Genomic DNA, 6,405 nt, shown 5'->3' on the forward strand with positions numbered 1-6,405 from the left:
TTGAACGTTTTAGAGATCTGCTACAATTTGCGAAACGTTTCAATTAAACCCTAAATCAGCAAGTAAGGGAAACCTGGATATATTTAGCCAAGGGTAGATTTTTTTTTTCCTATTCTACGCGAAAACTGAAAATTTTGAAAAATAATTTGAGCAAAATTGACAACTCTTAAGACTCAAAACTCTAAAGAAAACTATTTTTAATATTTTACATTTTCTATAGCCTGTCAAATCCTTTTGGAACTCTTTCTAACCGGTCACCGATGATCAATGGTCCAAAACCATATTACCTGGTAATTTAAAGTCAAGTTTTCTCTAAAAGTGTGAAAAAATTTTTTTGATCACCATTGACCAAGTCGTATTCTTAAGATTAAGAAAGTTCATGAAAGGTAGGGTACACTGGGGCAAAATTTGTCAAAACGAAAATTTGAATATTCACTATTTTGTGAAATAAAAGAGACTGAGGCTTGAAATTTTTATTATAGATAGCCTTTATGAACCTTTTCAAACTTACAAAGTTTCAAGGGATTTGAGGAAGGATTATGTAAAATAACAAATAATGAAATTTTGAGCCCTATTTATGAAATATTTGGCTTACAGAAAATATCAATACTGATTAGCTCAATTTAACCACATTTCTCGTTAAGATGGAGAAAAATTATCTTCGACAAAGTTGTAGAGGAATAAATTTCCTATAAAAATATGTCTATTTGATATTTTTAACGTTTGCAAGAGTAAAACGTCACAAATTATCCGAAGACTGACAAAATTTGCCCCAGCAATTTTGAGAATCTTCACAGAATCGACTTTCAGAAAATGATTCAAAGATCACATTTCTTTCGAGATAAAGCAAAATAGTCTTCTGCAATGTTTTAGACCAGTAAATTTCCTATAAGGATATGCTCAATATAAAACGCTAAAGTTTTCTTAGAGCTCGTGAAAGAATTAAATATGCGTTTTGACAAGTTTTACCCCAGTCTCCCCTACATATATCTATTGTATAAATTTGAATCTTCTCTCGTTTAGCTTAGTAAATATCGTTATCCTGCTAGTAAAATATATTTGAATGAATTTTACAGAAATTTTCTATCACAAATCGATCTCCACTCAATAACAAATTAATAATTTGCAAATTAGAAAGCCTCGTTTAAAGCATGTAATTGACTATAAGTGACTACATGCACGTGTACTAAATTATATATTTTGAGGTGAACTTTAGACACTTAAATAAAATGCTATAGCGCATATTCTAAATACGAATAATGTCAAGAACGCATATTTGCGATAGCAGCCCTTCCGGTCAAAAAAAAAATTGAGACTCTTAGTTTATCATGTTCTCATTTTCACTAAATCCCGCATGAACTTTTTATTAGATATAAAAGTTGTGATTGTCTTAAGAGCCAAAGAGCGCCTTTATAGCCATATTATATTTATTTATAAGTTTATTGTGAGACAGCAATCATCTTTATAGATTGCATTGACGCTTCTCTGACGTCAATGTTGAGTGCAAGAGAAGCATTATCTGAACTTTTGATGCTTTTTATCGCTCCGAAAGAAGAAGAAAAAACTTTTTGACCGTTTCTATTTATATAAGATTTTCCGACTTGTTCTCTCTCTCTCTATCTCATCAATGTGTTTAAATTTTTTTGCAGTGTGATTTGCACTAAGGATGCCCACATTGGCGCCTCAAATCATCATTCCAAAGTTGAGACATTTCATGAGGTTCGCTCGTGATTCATCTCATAAGTGAAATACTAGTCAGCAAAAGGAAAAGTCTATGGCATTAATTCAAAATTACAACAATTTTAAGTGTCTTAGTTTAAATGAGCGTTTACGCAATTGGAATGAATCATTCCTGCATCTTCTGCACAAAAATTTTTCGTATTTCCGTGAAAATGTTCTTTCTTTTGGAGATATAATCAATGAGTCAAGACTCATGATAAATCAATAAATTCTGGCAGGGATAAATTCACGTCGATCTCAGCAAGAAAGACATAAATTTCCGGAAGATATACACACCAAACTTTGTTTACGCAAATATTCCTCTGCTATTGTCGAAATGAAAATTATATCTCTGAAGAAAGGAAAATTCATTGGGAGTCAACGTCAAGAGTTCTTTTATTGTTTCCACTTATATGTAAATTGGATGGAAGATTTTTACTTTTTTGGCCATCAACAGAAAAAAAAATCCAGAAAGAGAAGTAATCCCACTCACTATGTGCGTCACCGCAATTCACATGTGGAATTGTAATTAAGAGTAGATGTTTATTTTTTCTTGCATGGAAATTTATGCCCTTGATGACCAAGATCAAAAAACCATAAACATCTCATATACCTTTTCCCTTAAACTTGGATGCTGCAAAGAGATGTATCTAATTGTTCACAATGTTAATTATCATTATTTTCTCTATATTAAGACTAAAGTATTATATATATAAAGCATGTTTTTGATAGAAAGTTACTTTATAATGGTAGTGTCTCGGGTTCGAATCTCTTTTAGGTCACCAGAATTCCTATATTGAAGATGATTTATTCGCATCAAATAAGTTTCCAATCCTTTTATAAGAAAATTAAATATTGATCTGAGGGAAGTCTTTCAAGCTTTGCACATACTCTAGCTTCAAACACTTCATATTCTTCCTATATTGCTTTAATGAGTCTGACCCGTCTGACCTATTTTTTTAGGGAATGTGTGACTTAAGAATGGCTATTAAAATAAATTGTGTGTAGATCAGATTCATTGAAGGAATATGGCAAAAATTATGTGCGAAGCCTGAAAGACTTCCCCTATAGCAATTTCGCTTGCGTGAAGATCGTGTTTCTCTATTGAATATTATGCTATACTATTATCATTAAGAAAGCGCGTGGAGGTAATATCAAATATGCATCTTAACGGTCACTTAATTGAAATTCTCCACATTAGACTATTATAAATATACAGTAAACTCTCGCTTGATAGTGGAAACCAGACCAAAATGTCACACAGATTAAGACTATGATAAACCATCTTTGAAATTCAATGTTTTTTTTATTTTTATGGATCGAATCATAACTTCACCGAATCGACATTCTCCCTGAATATGTATCATTTCAATTTCAAAACAAGTCACAGTGAGAAAGAATCACAGTATATTAGAGTATACATATGATTTAAGAAAATCCTCCAAAACGTTAATAATATGTGAAGAAAATTTTTAAAATTCAATTGTGGCCCAGATTATTTTATATAAGAATATGTTTTACGATTTATTTACATAGTGTAACTGCCTAAGAAAAGGATTTGTCACCTGGAACTCAAATCGGAAAGAAGAATGACGGAAAATATTATCAAAATAAACGCAATGCCAAACTTTCTGTGAGTAACATCATTGACAAACTTTGTTTAAACTTTCCGAAAAACGGAAAAGGAATAAAATAAACGTCATTGATACACTAAAAAAATAAACTAATGTAGCCCAGTTTCGCAAGTTCGTAAAGTTTCCCAGTTCGCAAGTTTCGCAAAGTTTCCCAAGCTTCGTAATGACAAATTTTTGCAATGTTTCTGAATACCTAAATGTGACTCCGCTATCTATCTAGTTTTTATTGAAAACATAGATAAATATGATCCTGTAATATATTTAAGAAACTAGGCACTTTTCCATAGTTTTTAAAATATGTAGGGGAATGTGCCCATGCTTCGTACGATCCTAAACTTCGTAATGATAAAATTTTTCCAATGTTTCTGAATAAATGTGACTCCGCAATATATTTTAAAAACAGGATACTTTTCCCTAGTTTTTAAAATATGGGCGCGATATTATTCTGTGTGGTACCTCCAGGATATCACATGTGTAGAAGAAATTGGCATTGCAGAAATTATCATTTGCTGCACACCTTCCCAGAAGATCTGTGATTTCCTGGAGGTACCTGGAGAAATCTTCTGACCAATGAAGATATTTTGGACGTACTCGAATAAATAGACCACAAAATCTCAGCAGATCTGTGATTTTCTGGAGGAACCTAGAGAAATCTTCTGATCAATGAAGATATTTTGGACGTATTCGAATAAATAGACAACTAAATCCTAGAAAATCTGTGATTTCCTGGAAGAACCTGGAGAAACCTTCTGACCAATGAAGGTATTTTGGACCTACTCTACTAAATAGACAACAAAATCCCAGAAGATCTGTGATTTCCTGGAGGAACCTGAACTAATCTTCTGATCAATGAATCCTGGACGTACTTGACTAAATGGACAACGGTATCCCAGAACATTTATAATTTTCTAGTGGAACCTAGAAGAATCTCCTGTTCAGGGTAATGTTCTGGCATGTTTTCCCTTCTGATGAACATGCTAATTCGAACAGTTCTGTCAGGTCTGGAAGGTGACGGTTCCTCACCAAGATGATCAGGATGGTTGCTGTACTAAAGAAGTCCTCAAGAATCCAGAGATGGAATGACTTCTGAAAAACTCACGAAAAAAAATCCGAGATAATGTCCCTCCAAAGCTGGGTTGAATTTCACAAGGAAGAACATCTGTGGAAAAGCACTCCAGATTAGCAGTTCTGGAAAAATTTCCAAGAAAATCCACTGAATACCATCCCAAGGAATTTCCACAAACCCTTTTCTTGATTTTCCCAGCAGTGAAATGACATATTTTCATCAAGAACAATTTTAAGCGAAACGTGGGGAAAATTCTTTAATTTTTTTTTATGAAAATTAAGTCCAGTGTGGAGGCATTTAAAAAATTTAAAAACTGATTTTTTTAAAAATCTTTTTTAAATGCTTATAGTGTGTAGACAAGACACCTTAACACAAAATACAGATTTTTAAATTTATCCCTACGTTTGCAAAATAATTTATTTATACTTACAAATCATTTATAAATCTAACACGAATAAACTCTATTATGAAATTAAATAAAGGCATATTTTTATTGTTCTAATAAATATTAAACATTAAAAAAAAGGTTAAGCATTAAAAAAAACAAGCAAAACTGAAGATTTCCTACTGTGCGCTATTAAATTAGTAGTGCTTTAGATGCATATTACAAGTTCACCTCAAAATATTCAGGTTTGTGGCAGAGGAACCCTAAAATTATTTAACACTTGGTTTTATCTTAAATATCTAAAAATGTATTTTTTTAAAGTTAAAAATACTAACAAGATTAGAAAAACAAAATTTTGTATAATATACCTGGTTTTATCCGAAAATTTTCAAAAAATTAAAGACAATTTAAACTTAATTGAACTGAAAATGTTAACAATTTCACCTTGGTTTTTAGAAGTTACTTTTTGACATAAGAAAGCTTAAACCTCAATATTTTAAAAACAAAGCATTAGATAATTTTTTAAATGTTAAATTACTTTAAGATTTTTCTCAGAATTGAAGAGTATATTATAAAAATCCTGCAATACGACCATGCAATAAGGGGAAAAAATCACAACTCACAGTTATATTTAATTAAGTAAAATATTCTACTTAAGAGTAAGATCTATTGCATTCTAGAGGCTAAATTGGGAGACATAGACCTCTTACCTTTTTCCCTTAATATTGAAAAATTTTAATATAAAGGGTTTGGCAATAACCCTCTTAACATACAAAACTTATAATAAAAATTACAATATTTTTCAGTCTCGATATAACTTGGGATTTCCTCGTGAAAATTTGATAATTGAAATGATCCTCAACTTAGATCGTTATCAAACATCATCAACCCCAAGATTACGAGATCTTCACCGTCACGCTGATCTGTTTAGCAAACATATTGCAAATAATGTTTATTTATTCAGAGGTATTAGTAAAAATAAATTGACGTCATGCGATTGAAAAACTTATCAGGACTTTCTGAGTATAATAATAATAGCTTTACTTTCAAATCCACATTTCTATTGGGACTATTATCTGCAGTACTTAAGAAGTAATTTACCTTGACAGACTTCACGACATCAACTTTGCATTCTGGAGCAATACCGGTAAAATTTCAACTGCAGGTATATTTGATTGTTCCTTTATGATCAATCTGTGAATTGTTCCTTCGCGAGCATTGCGATGAACCTCAGTGTGATTGACCGTAGGACCTACTTAGAAGTTCAATTGGGAGCACATCTCTTACAATTTACGGTGGGAGTCACATTGCTGAAGCCGCAGCATACGTGCGAAAATTATTTCAATGACCCGGTAAACGTGTTCTCTGCCTTTGAGCTGAGGATTGACGTCAATCCAGGCATTGGAAATTCATTAAACTCTTTTTTTTTCTTCACTTTGCTTCCAACTAGTTCGATTTGCACATAAATCAGCTCCCTCTCTCACTCTAATTGGCCACAATGCGAAGTATATGTGTGTGAGCAAATATTGAGAAGTGCCTTTCGGATGAATGCCAGAATTATTCACTCTGGGATGCATTGGATAAGAAAAAGAAGTGGCCTC

Source organism: Phlebotomus papatasi, chromosome 3 (assembly GCF_024763615.1).
Source record: "Phlebotomus papatasi isolate M1 chromosome 3, Ppap_2.1, whole genome shotgun sequence".
In the NCBI taxonomy this organism is placed as follows: Eukaryota; Metazoa; Arthropoda; class Insecta; order Diptera; family Psychodidae; genus Phlebotomus; species Phlebotomus papatasi.